This window comes from Castor canadensis, chromosome 1, assembly GCF_047511655.1.
Source record: "Castor canadensis chromosome 1, mCasCan1.hap1v2, whole genome shotgun sequence".
Lineage (NCBI taxonomy): Eukaryota > Metazoa > Chordata > Mammalia > Rodentia > Castoridae > Castor > Castor canadensis.
The window spans coordinates 64,140,399-64,154,321 of record NC_133386.1 but is presented as its reverse complement, the minus strand read 5'-3'; the positions used below and the strand labels follow the sequence as shown (position 1 = coordinate 64,154,321).

At 33.7% G+C, this 13,923-nt stretch overlaps 1 long non-coding RNA gene across 5 annotated transcripts in view; it reads left to right on the top strand.

Moving 5' to 3' along the window:
* The window catches only part of LOC141424506 (uncharacterized), a 690,552-nt gene that overhangs the window by 492,465 nt on the left and 184,164 nt on the right, over positions 1–13,923 (top strand). The gene's annotated exons all lie outside the window — the stretch shown is intronic.

Here is a 13,923-nt window from a genome sequence, read left to right as displayed (position 1 = left end):
TTATTTTCTTTTATTTGTTCTTTCTCCCCAGGAGAAAGCATGTTGATAGGAGTTGACTGGAATCATCAAAACAAACCAAAACAAACAAACGAACAAAAAAACAGGAGGAGGCTATAAGGAAAAAAATGATGCATGAGTTTACCTCATGAAAGGGAGGAAAAAGAGGGGTAGAGAGTACAAGTCCACAATAAGATGTGAACAAGAAATCGATAGATTCAGGCAGCTGTCTCTACACATGAGGAGGCAGATCTCAGTGGGAGAAGAGATAGAAGATTCATGGAATTTTCTTCTCCTCCAGATATGGCTGGGAGATCTTTCCTTATTTAATCAGAAGTAATGATGACTGCAGTCAAAGCAATTATTCTAAAATGCAAACATAAAACCTAAAGCTTTCACTTCCCCCTTAATTACTTCATTGCTTCCTTTTGATCTATAGTACATTTTGAACTTAGAATGACTTAACCTGGCCCTTGTTCACACTCTTCAGACTCAGGTTTTCCAGTGTACCTCACATCTTACATATATACAGAGATGTAGTTCTCTGACCATCTTGCATTCCTGTTCTGATGATGCTCTCTCTACCTAAATGCTTCCTTCACTTTTTCCTGGTCACAAAACTTACCTCTTAGGACTCAGTTAGATCATCACCTATGCCAAGGAAGCTTTTTCTGAAAACCTCCAGTCTGAATGTCACATCCAAAACATTATATTCCCACAACACTTGAGATGACTTAAAGATTGAATTCAATTGTGTATTTATTATTTTGTCTTTCCTTAAAATGGTTATCTCCTTGAAGCCAGAGACTATATAAAGCTTTCCTGTAAGATTCAGACTAGTTCTATTGTTTGTGCTTTAATAGTCTTAACTTCAAAGAATGGCAAATAAATTATAAAATAGAACTCATTATAAAGGTTTACAAGCAAAAATTTAGAAATATTACAAATATCTCAAATGAAGTGATGGATTTTCTATAATATATACTTTTACCTATATTCAGAAAGATTCCTGTATTTACTTGTTTGGGCACTTTCTATACAAAGCAAATCCTCCTGTAGAGATGAGGTGAGATTGTAGGTAAAGCCATCTAGTAGCAAATATCACGTAGTCAATTTTCCTAATAAATATTAGTTTCTAATGTGGATAAAGAAGAATATATAAAAGGGCCTTTAATGGAAATTTTAAGTCTGTGTAATTTAGGACTAAATGCATGGTTCAGTACAGTTGATTTGACAATATATCCTATCAACAAATTCCTGTTTGAGTGTAAAAATTGATGACATGGAATTGGAAAAGAACTTTTTTTGCTTAACACAAAAAACAGCTGATCAAGACTTCTTCAGTTCTGGTAAGTGTCATGAAGTACAAGAAACAGAGTAGTTTGAGGAAAAGAGGATAAAACAACATGTGTTTCATAGTCCATAATGGCTAAACCAAACCATCAGTTTATGTCCCTGAGACTATTTGCACTGCTGCTGTTTTGTCAAATAAGTTTGAGTCTGATTTACATCATATTCTGTACCTAAATCTAAATAATTAGAAAGAAATTTTATTCCCTAGAAATTTACAGTAGAATATCTAATTGCTCAAAGAGAATAGGAGGCTAGTGATTACCAATCTATTTTTTTGATAAAAATAATCTGGAAATGAGAATTATATCTATAAAATGTTTACTTGGAATGCTTTGGAAGAAACATAGCCATAGACTAGATGAAAGGTTTATTTTATGAGATAGGATATTTTAATTATTTTTAAATTATCGCATCTAAGAGTTAAGACAAAGTCCACTAGTATTTAGGACCACAATTTCAGGCCAGGTAGATGCATTTAGAGAATTCCAGCTTAAATCTCTCAGAATAAAATTCATGAAAGAAACTAGTAATTTGGGAAGGTGGTATACTGCTTTAGTTGAGTTATTTTATACAGTGAGATATCTGTCATTAAAATGTGGACTAACCAAGTAACCTACAAAATACATACGGTATCAGTATTCAAGAACTCTGTGAGCATGTTGCCAGAAAACTAAATATTCTTTGAATTCACCACTTTTATCTGTTTCTTCATAGAAAGTTTGTTTATGCTACTTCTGAATTTATGAAGGTTTGGGGATAGAATTATCATGACATTTCCTATCTAGAGTAAGGCCTTAATACAGCTTGGAACATTGATTTCTTTATTAGTTGAATGTTCACTAAAATATTTTTTTAGTTTGCAGAATTTATATTTTTCAAGAGATTGGAATGTAGGTTAGTGGTAGAGTTCTTACCTAGCATGTACAGGGTCCTGTGTACATACATATATATCTTTGCTTAGAAATGGTAATGATTGAGAACATTCTGATGCCAACCATTATTCTAGAGATAAACTTCTGCTGTACCCTATAGCAGATACAAATATAAAATTGGGTTGAATTTCCTTAGAGATTTACCTTCAATAAATCCATAGCATTATATTTGTTTTGCTTTGATTTCTTACTTTTTCTTAGACAAGTGTGTCTTAAGATTCCATTTCATGGAGGGCTGTGCTTAGTTGAATTGTGATTGATTACTTAATTAGCTGATTTATTGGTAGAGTGAGTAAGAAAGGAGGCTTTGGGATCAGACCAACCTGGTTTTGAATTCAAGCTCAGCAGTTTACTAGCTGAATAGCCCCTAAACCCTCCCTAAGCCTCTGTTTTTTTTTTTCTGTATAAAATAAAGATACTACTAGTACCTATCTTATTTTGCTATTTCCTGATATGATCAGAAAATGTGAATAAAACATTTTGAACTTTGCCTAATGTGTATTAAGCTTAGTATCTACTATCTTAGCTTTCATGTGCCTAAGTAAGGTGGATTTATGAATTACATAACCCATTTAAGCTAAAAGAAATCCTGTTAAAGAAATATGACATAAAATGTTTTTTTACAAAGGAAACATAAATATAACACTAATAAATCAGGAACATTGCATAAAATAAATAGAGTTGACATTTTAGTTTTTGAATCCATATTACAAGATGATAATCTACTTGCTTTCATAAGAAATTGGTCAAAGGAATTATACATTTAGAACTCACACGTGACTTACACATACTATCATAAGAGGGAACTTGACACTACGTTTATTTTGATTTTGAGATCTTTGCTAATAATAGCATGATGCCATCATAATGAACAAATTTATAAAGCAATCACCCATACTAGGAAGACTAAACATTACAACTTGCTCAACTATTTTATAGCACCATCATGCTCCACCTGGAATCTTAATATTTTCTGAATTTAATTATTATAAGTATTTAGAAGCCTCTTTTCAAGTTTCTTACTAACAGGCAGAATCTATTTTTTTGTTTTGTTTTAGATAATTCACTACCTTTCTCTCTGTACGTTACTTAAAGCCTAAAACCTCCTTTCCCATGTGTTCTCATAACATCAAGTGAGGGATGAGGAAAAGTCTGCTGGGGGCATCTGGTTAAGTTTGCTTTCTGACACAAGCATGGCTAATTCCATCCTTTCCCTTTGTCTTATCTTTGAATATAGTGAGTGGTATTATTATTTGGAATGGTGAAAGCTGTCTTACAACCAAGGGTTAATAAGCACAGGGGTGAAAAAATAGTCTGACAATAGCCATGCAGAACAATGAAACACACTTGGTTCCTGATGACATTGCTGAATAGCTGCACAAGCCATGGACCATCTTCCTCTGGCCCTCTCCTTATAACTCAAGCTGGTGTAGTCAGATATCCTTTTCAGTTAGTCTGTAAGCTTTTGGAATGTGAGTTCAATCATTTTAACCATTCCTTTTTATTATTTGTGCCACACTGTTTCCCAGAATATTTGAAATGACATAATTTGAATTGGAAAAAATGAAAGTGAAATAGATACAATCAGTGATCTCAAGTTTAGTGCCAATAAAGATGAGATCTAATAGTTACCCAGACGTAACTCAGAATTTTTTGAGTAGTGATTTATAAATATCATTTCCTACAGAGATCCTTATATAAGGAATACCAAGTAATGCAAAACATAATGTCTTCTGCAATGTTGGTACAAGAAGTACAATTTTATTTGTAGAAAATTTACAAAGCTGTCCATTGTATGCATTCTTCTAGAGAGTAAATTAGGTGCTTTAATGAGCAACTCAATGACGTTAATTATGTGTGAGAGCAATAGAAATCATGTGTGATATTTCTAGTGGAAAGTTCTGATTCAAAGGAGAATATTTATAGGACAGGGAATAATCTTCTGTTTTTTTTCCCCAAACATCATACAGTTTGGATTTTGATAAGCATACAAGATCTTGGAGATCAACATTATACTCTCATGGAAGCACATGGAGGAATTGTTTTGTATTTCTGATTAAAGGTAGATTTCTGATTGAAACTGGTCATGTGTTCAGTTTTGTAAATAATACTTTACTTATATAATGAAGACTCATTATCGAATAAGAAACCATTACACTTTGCCTGAGGGCGGCCTCGTGGGCAAATGTTTTCTGATGAGAGTATTGGGCTCCTTGTACATGAACTGAATTTAAGCTTCCAAGTTCTGCCCTATGGAAAATAATCAAGATTATTTTGGCCTAAAAATGTTCAAAGTAGGTGTTATCCCTTATTCATTCACCATTTTATTAGAACAAAACAAAAACAACATTCTCTCTCTCTCTCTCTCTCTCTCTCTCTCTCTCTCACACACACACACACACACACACACACACACACATGCACGCATGTGCTCACACACGTGCGCACGCACACACACTCCCTTTATTTTATGTGGATTTCACCAAAGTGACTTCCACGTGAATCCACTAAGATTAATTTTCAAGAGAATAAACTATTAGAAAATTTAGATATCCCCTGTCAGATATAATAATTTTAGCATTAAAATCTTAAAGGAAGTCATACCTTCTGAAAATGGTCCATTGGTTAACCTTGGGTTTGTGACAATTAAATTTTACAATCAATACATGGAAATATTATTTTCATTTTTTATTTGGGAAGAGCGCAAAAGCATGTTCATTACAAGGTACAGAATAAAGAGCATATTCAAATGCCTTTCAGAATATGTACTTTTACTGAGAGGAATAAATTTATACTTGTAGATATTACCTAAGACTAAGAGCAAGCAGATAAGGAAATCCAGACTTTTATAGATTGTGCCAGGGATATTGCTCTTTATATCTGAATTTTAAATTAAAAAATCTAAAAAAATAATAGCACCTATATTTAGAGGACATACAGAAGATCTAACAAATTAATCTTACATCTCCTCTACTTGTCTCCACTTGTCTTTTTTGGAGCTATTAGGAATAATACCCTTTAGCTTATGGAGAAACTTATTTATTTTTTAGTATTAAACATAGTCCTACATTATTTCTTCTACTGCACTCTACTGAAAGAATTAGGTTAAAATATTAACAGGGTTTTTTGTTATTCTTCTCTTATTGCAGGTTGCTCCAAATAGCGAAATCCTTTTCTTTCACGGTTCTGGATTATTTCCCAGGGCATTGCCATTAATGTCTGTGTTTATCTTCTTCATCAAAATTTAGTCTATGAAGTCACTTTCAATAATTTTCCTTTTAGCTTAGCCTCACAAAATCTATTATTCTAAAGCTAGGAGAGCATGCCTCACTCCACCTCTGCCCGTGCTGCATAAGCACTTTGAATGATGACAGATCAGAGAAGATAGGCCTGAATACATAATTATTGTGACATGTAGTTAGTGTTGGTTGATAAAAGTAGGCACACACAATTAAGAAAACATGCTTGATAAAGGAAGGCAGTTTATTAAGAACTTGGATAAGAGGTATAGGATTCATAAACTTCCTTTTGCCTCCTCAAATGTCATGTCTCGGGTTGTCTCCCACCCCCTGTATCATGTTTGTCTCATGCATAATAATTTCCTCCTTTCCCCACCCTATTCTAGAACAGCTTTGCCTTTTCAACTAGGTGCTGTTACCACCATTTAATAAGAAGATTTGGCTGGGCTTTCTAATCGAAAACTTGCTTTTATCTTTCTTCATGGAAGAATTGAAATGGCTTCTTTCAGGTGGCTGTAGCCTCTGGGGAGATAAGGACCCTGCGGTTAACAGGATGAGAGATTTTTGTTTAGAAATTTTTATTTAGACAATGAAAAATGACCTCTGTAAACTCAAAGCTATCTTATTTTGGGGCTTTAGGCTTCTGGCAGATAAATCAATTGGGCCCCTGGGACAGCAAAGGAAAAACCTTTGCAGTAACTATGTCAGGGCAATGCAATAGATTTGTTGTGAGTATGCAGTTGTGTTGAATATAGAATGCACTTAAAAATAAATATCATTTTATTTTCTATTAAATATTCAAGATCTGGATTCTACTCTTTTCAGCTATTGCAAAGAAATATTTCTTATGAGCAAGCTGGAGAAAACACATTTTTTAATGTATACATTATGTGGCTATTGTTGGTGTTTTGATTTTGACTTTTTAATTATTTACCTTTGTGTTCTCTAATGGATACTATAGATTAAAATTCTCAAAGTTATATCCTGATGGTTAAAAAAAAAGTCAGTATTATAAACTACTCTTTTTTTGGCAAACGATATCATTGTTACCTAAATAATACAATAGTAGTTTGTCTAAAATACGCTTTTCCAGATTGCTGCAAGATTTTTTCACACCCGTTCATAGGTTCTTGGAGGAGCTTTACAGATCCTCACAGCATGAATTTGCACTGCATGCTCACTGTAAAGAAAGAACATTGCACTTGGCTATGTGCTTTTTTACCTATGTCATGTAGAGTGCAGATTCAGGGTGAGAAGTTATGCAGAATAATCTGTATATATTTGACTAAGAAGCAAATCAGGAAACATATGCATGGGTGTGCAGCTGTTAGGGATGAGATTATTGATCAGCATAGTAAAGAGGCAGGTTTTAAGGAGTTAATTTTTTTCTACCTATAGGAAACTTTTACACTCATTTTGCAATGTCATTAAGGCTATGATGCAAACCAATAAAATGCATGAGATGAGAAATTAAAATACACTGGAAAGTAAAGGTTCAAAGCGCTTAGCAAATCACAAGAAGAGTCACAATAAAATCTGTTGGAAAGAGTGCAAATAGGATGATGACCAAGGAATATGAAAAAAAAGCCATGCTCCCCCCTTTTTTTCTTGGAATTTAGTTCTGACTGACAACTTGGGAATGGGAATAAGCCTACTCAACCAACCTCTTCTTTCTTCTCTTTAAAAAAAATCTCCTTTTCATTTTTCTCTTTTTCTAAATGTCGATAAGTAGTATTAAGCTATTGTCAGAGTAAATGGTAAATCATATTTTATTTATTTTGACAAGATGGATACATTATTTTTTTGTGTGTGTTTATGGATATACACACATACGCACATAGATAAAATTGTATCTGGGTTTTCATTTCCAATAAAAATGGGCATGACACAAATCTCAGAGTACTGCTATAAGGAAAGAATAGTGATATGTTATATGTAAAGAATAGATATCATAGCAGTAGCTAAATGTTTTTGAGCACATGCCTATGCAGTCCCTATTTACCTATATTAATTTATTCCTCACAAGATATGGGACAATTTATTACCATAAATATAATAATTTATTAAGGAAACAAGTATTTAGTTGTTAATTTATTTATCTACTAGTACCTGGCAGAGCTGGTAATCAAAACCTATGCTCTTAACTCCTGCATACAGCCCTTCATGTAGGTGCACAGTGTGCATTCAGTAAAAACAGGCATCCCATTTCTTCCTTTCATCAAAGTCTAATCTATTGATTAAGACATTTGTGATCACCTCCTGTGACTTGAAGTGTTTAGATTAAAGAACATTAGACATTTACACTTAAAGATCTAATTCAGTCATTGGTCAAATATTACAATTTATTGTAGCTTTTTCTTTTAAATAATATATTGCATCAGAATATTTAGTTCAATAAATCATCAGGATTTAGCATATCCTGAATTTTTTATTATAAAAAGTAAATTTATATATCTTAAGGTCTTTACTAACTAGCACCTTGAAAAACAAGGGAAGAATAAGTTTACTTGAAAGAAGTAGAAAATGATTTAAAATATTCCTTTCAATTGTTAACTTAACTAAAATCTTTATTGGGCTACATAGTACAGATAACAAGACCAATAAGATATCAGACTGAACAATACTATATTTGGTAGCAATTAATAATGGATGGTTCATGGAAAAGCCTTTGAAGTTAGGTTCATTATACACTATCTGAGAATTTTGTTCCCTACACATACTAGAAATGATATGTAAACAATTACGTTTATAAATTTTTATGGGATCAATGCTTACTTATAAAATTTCACTCACTTCATTATCTTTTTGTTTTTAACTTTGTGGAAAATAACTGTAAACCCAGAAATAGGATGCCCTGAAGTATGAAGCAGTTACAATGACCACAAAGTCCATTTCACTAAAAGTTCATGCATGCCATTCTAAAATGGTTTCCAGACTTCCACGCAAGGGTTACTATTGCACTTATCTGTTTTCCAAGCTCATTGTAGATCCAAAATATCAACTGAGAAAGAAAAAAGAGGATTCTTTTAGGGTACATAAATAACTCTACAAAGTCCTATACATTACTATTAGTGATGAGTTCAGGGTCCCCTACAAGTTAGTGTTCCATAAATATGTTGAGTAACATAGCAATAAGAAAAGGCAAATCAAATTTTAAAAGTTAAGTAGAGAAATAGTAATGTACAAGACTCTATTAGTGCTTAGCAGAGGAACCAGTGCAGTACTTTAAAAAGTCATTGAGATATTACTTTGTAATATTTCATGCTTATAGTAATAAGATCATTAATGAAAATTAACTAGTGTTTTAAACATAGTATTTAAGGTATCAGAATAGCATATAAAAATTGAGAATATTTCCATCAAAGATCTTACTGTCATTAAAAAAAAATCACATATGCATGGAAAAATTCCACAAAAGGAAATAGAAAACAATTTTTAGAACGAGTGAGTAATGTTGATGGTCACTGGAGTTTTATCAGTCAAGGTCCTAACCAGAAAATGATGGCATATCTGTGGATAAATTGAGAACTGTTATTTTATGAAGGGATCATTTTACAATAAATGTGAGGATGATGTTGATACACAAAACAAGACACCAATAACAACAACAAAAAGAATCAGAGCTTTTACCCACCTCACACCCCAGTTCCAGAGGAAAGAAGACAAGAGCAGTGACCAAAATCTGGAAAGAGGGATTTTGGAGATATTACCTCCAAGGGAGAGGTGGAGGAACACAGTTAGGAAGGGGACAGAATACTAATTCCTTGACTTCAATCCTTCGTCCTTTAGTTTACTGTGGAGGTTTCCCATCAGCTGGACCCAACCATAAGTTACAAAATGAGAATGGTTGTTGATGAATTTCATGTAGGTCAACCTTTCACAGCAGAGAACAGAGTGGAGTTTGACTCTATAGAGACCAAGAAAAGAATCTGGCTTTATGACCAAAAGTGAAATAGTGTCTCAAAACTCAAAGCACTAAGTAACTGCGATAGCATTAAAACTGGACAAAATTTAAGGAGCAGTGATGAAATTGAAACTTTGAAAAATTATTAGAACTTTGGGGAACAAATAGTTTGAAAAACACCTAAAGGGCATGTATTATTCTCTAAGAAAAGTCAAGATATAATATCATGTGTATATATATATATATGTGTGTGTGTGCAGACAAGCATGTTCACATAGCAAGTGTACATCTGTAGAGAAAAACAGGGAGGGAAAAAGCAATAAACTGGAGAGTATTGATTTGTAAATAAGATTCATATTAAAGTTTTAGATCTTTGAAAGCAGATATCCCATTGCAGTCTACTTTTTAACCCTTATTTGAATCTCCCCTGAATTACATTTGAAGCTGATGAGATGCAAAATATAAGAGTACCAAAATACTAAAAACTCAATGCAAATGATATTTGAATACAATGCAGTACTTAAAAAGTGAAAATTAATGCAAAATGGGATAAGCATGTAAATATTGCATAAAGTTCTGTTTGTTTTATTACTCTGTGTCATTGTATAAGGGAAAAGTCATTTCCTGCCAGCCGTGGTCCCCTTGCTCTGTGAGTGCTGCAATCTACAATTGGAGTTCTACATGTAATTGTGGTGTTAATCAAAGAGCTTTTATGAACCTTTTCAATTGGGTTCAAAATATGGGAAGATAATTTGACAAGTTTCTACACAGGATAAACTTGAGTCAGAATTTGGGAATGAATGTTTTTCTAATATGGTTCAGCACCTGACTGCTGAGCACCATTCCTAGTGCATAGACAATATTGATGTTTGTTGGGTGAAAACAAAGTGATTAAATAAACTAATGTGTTCACCCCTCTTTCCAAACTGTGTTACTGAGATTTGGTGTCCCAGTTCTTTTTTTTTTTTTTCACAGATCTTTGGCTTTTCCATGTCAAATCTTTTTGCTCAAGGCGGAATGGCAGTCTTAGGGCATGTTGAGGGATATATGGATGCTCAAAGATGGCTTTGTAAAGATTCTCATGAAAAATCTGCCACGTAAGAAATTTTATAATAATATTTCCTCAAAATGCCAGTTTTTTCCTACTTCCCTGACTACCTCTATACCTACAATCATTCTCGAATTCTTCTCACTCTTATCCAAGGCATATTTTTCATACCCAATTAAGTTAACATACTTAAATAATCAGATTTCAGTATTGCAGAAAATGTTAGTTTTGTGACATTCTACATTTTTTTGTGGTTCTAGGATTTGAACTCAGGGACTTGGGCTTGCTAGGCAGGTACTCTTCACTTGAGCCATGCCCCCAGCCCATTTTGCTTTAGTTATTTTTCAGGTAGGGTCTCCTGCTTTTTGATTGGGCTGGCCATGGACCATAATCCTCACACCTATGAATCTCATGAGGTAGGATTATGACAGATCTGTTACTCCACACAGGGCTTATTTGTTGAGATGGGGTCTTGGTAAGTTTATTCTCCAGGCTGGCCTCCAATTGCTATCATTCTGATCTCTGCTGCCCCCATAGCTGGGATTATAGGCATTTGTCTCTGTGCCTGGCCTCGTAATAATCTTAGGTTGGTTTTTTAATTTATTTTGTATATGCTCTTGTTTGTAACTGTGGATCTTAAAATTATGTACCTCTTGAAACTCTGTAATACCTAGCAGATCAGTGGGAAGTAAATATTAATGATGATCATGATAGTAATGATATGGCAACTTAACTTTGTCATTGCTCTGATCACATAGCCCTCCTTAAAGCCCCCTTGAATAATAATACTGATTTTGATAGAATACATCAATTTTTATCCTTGAAAGCCTTTTCTTCTGTCTCCATTTTATATTCTCCCATGCTTGCTTTGTTAAGACATAGATGATGTGAAGAGCGACAAAACTACATTATTTATCTTTTCTGTAACTAATATCTGAATAAAGCAAAGGTGAAATTTGACATTGAAAACTTCTAAGAGACACATCCATTAGATAAAGATTTTGGAAATGTTATATAATTTTTGGAAAAATAATGTTGATTTTTAAATAAGAAACAGTGCCCTTTATAAGTCTCATATATTATTTATCATTCTATTTTTATAAACATTTTTCATGAGAATATTTTCCTTGACTCTTCAAATTGTTCATTTGTTGGGACCAGTTCACCTATAGTCCATATCCACATAGCTGATGCTTTACAGCCATAGACTGGTGTGACACAGTGTAATAGAAAATGATGCATTGCTTGAATTTAAAGGAACACGGACTATTTCTGGATATGCCATGCAGTCTGAGATCTGTATCGCATTTGAAACAAAGCTAGCCAAGCAGACAGAGCAGAAAGATATCTATAGCATCCATTAATCAGGATAGAGTATATATTTTTTTCCAGCATCTTACTCTATTTGCTTCATATATTTTAAACCTGAACACAGAAAAAAAATAACCCTAGTGACCACTCATATTTGATTCTTACATGATTTTACTTAAGAGAATCACCCCTTGAAAAGCTAAAAAACAAATGAACAAAAAAACAACCCAATTTGCTTGAAAATTGTTCAATAGTGAGCATTCTGTAGAGTCTGTTATTACATCTTTTCTCACTGGAGTGCCATTAAAAATTCTGTAACATACGGAATTTTTCTGTATATAAGTATCTAACTAAATCTTCCATTTAAAAGCTAAATAAATTCAGAACAAGTTAAAGCATGTGGTTTATGAGAAACACAAGTGTCAAATTCAGATTTGAACTACAGACAATAAAAAAGATAGAACAAACTAACAGACGTGTATGCACTTTTATGAAGACTTTCAGTTTGGGTAAGACTAAATGTTATTTGAGGCAGACTCACCACCCATGCCTTACAAAAGGCAACTGTGATCTCTCTCCACTCTGTGGTATGTGAAACATTCCCAAGCTCTCACTCAAGTTTATCTTGTCTTTCCTAAGGGGTCTCCACCACATTTGAAATCTTTGGAGTTGAGCCATTGATTTTTGCCATTCAAATTATCTATCAAAGTACAGTGCTACAAAAATTTGGAGATCAGAGTAGCATGGAAGTTTTTCTCCTGTGCCCCCTCCCTCCAGTACAGGAGTTTAGAAGTAAAATGCTTTAACTTTATTGGAATCAGGCTTCTATGACAAGCATCCCACTCCTATTCAGATATCATTAGTGATTTGCTTTGGGATTTGCCCTTTCTTGCATGTCTTCATATGTCTTATGCCTGGAATTCTTTCACAGTTATGCCTCCATTTCTCTGAGATAATTACTTCCAGGCCTCTAGTTATTAAAAAATACTTACCAATGGTTTTGAAATAATTTAAGTTACTAACTACATATAGCTGCCTGTCATATATTTATTCCCATTCTTAATCTAGTCAAATCCTCATATCTGTATTGAGGATTTCTGTTCTTAGAAACCTGTTCTTAGAAATCAGCCAAATGTGTTATGTCTTATATACATCTTCTACCCTGAAAGAGCCACACATTCACCTTTCCACAGTCCCTGTTAACCTCATCACTACTTTCACAGCTGGCTTGGCTGCAGAACATGAAGAGAGGCCTGGGAAAGAGGAAAGTGTGCTTGGAGAGTGATACTCCATAAGTCATTTGATCTGTTCATTCAATGTTGCTCCTCATTGGAAGCAACATTGGAAGAATGACACTTCTAGTCTTTCCTATCTTGTCCTTTTAATCTCATGGTTTTCTTATTATACCTTATTAAAAGTTCATTCAAGTCAAAGTAATCTTTTGTTTCCAGAGAAATTAAAAGTTGTTAAAGAGAAAATTGGAAAGGAAACATTTTCGTCTTCCTACTCATCCTACCTTTCTTTCTCATCTTTTCCATTGCCCTTCCTTCCCTTCATTCTCTCTTCCCTTTCCCTCCCCTGCCATCAGGACTCCTTCCTTTCTCTTTTTCCGATCTCCTTTTTTGTCTCTTTACTTTCATTCAACAAATACTTATTCAACACCTACTATTTTAGACTTAGAGGATTAATTAGGCATAATTCTACTCTAAGGCTGAGAAGTCATGCTTCAAGATAAAATCCTAACAACGCATTTTAAGAGAAATGTTATTTTCTACATTTCATAGAGGAGGAAACTAAGATTGGGAATGGTTACATAATACACAGACATCACAGAGCAGATCTGTGATTTGATATGTGATTCAAACCTTACCTTTCCATTTCCAAAAACCATACATTTCCTAACAAAACAAATACTAACCTAGGAAGTCTTGTTCACTGAGAGAGAGAGAGAGAGAGAGAGAGAGAGAGAGAGAGAGAGGAGTAAATGAATTGGGTACTAAGACAAAAACAAGAACACCTAGAGGGTGTAGTCAAGAGTAGAATTTGGTGAGATAAGACTGGAGAAGTAGGGAGAGATTTGAGTATGCCCAGTCTTATAAGCCATATTATTCGGGTTAGTTTTTAATCCTATGAGTACTG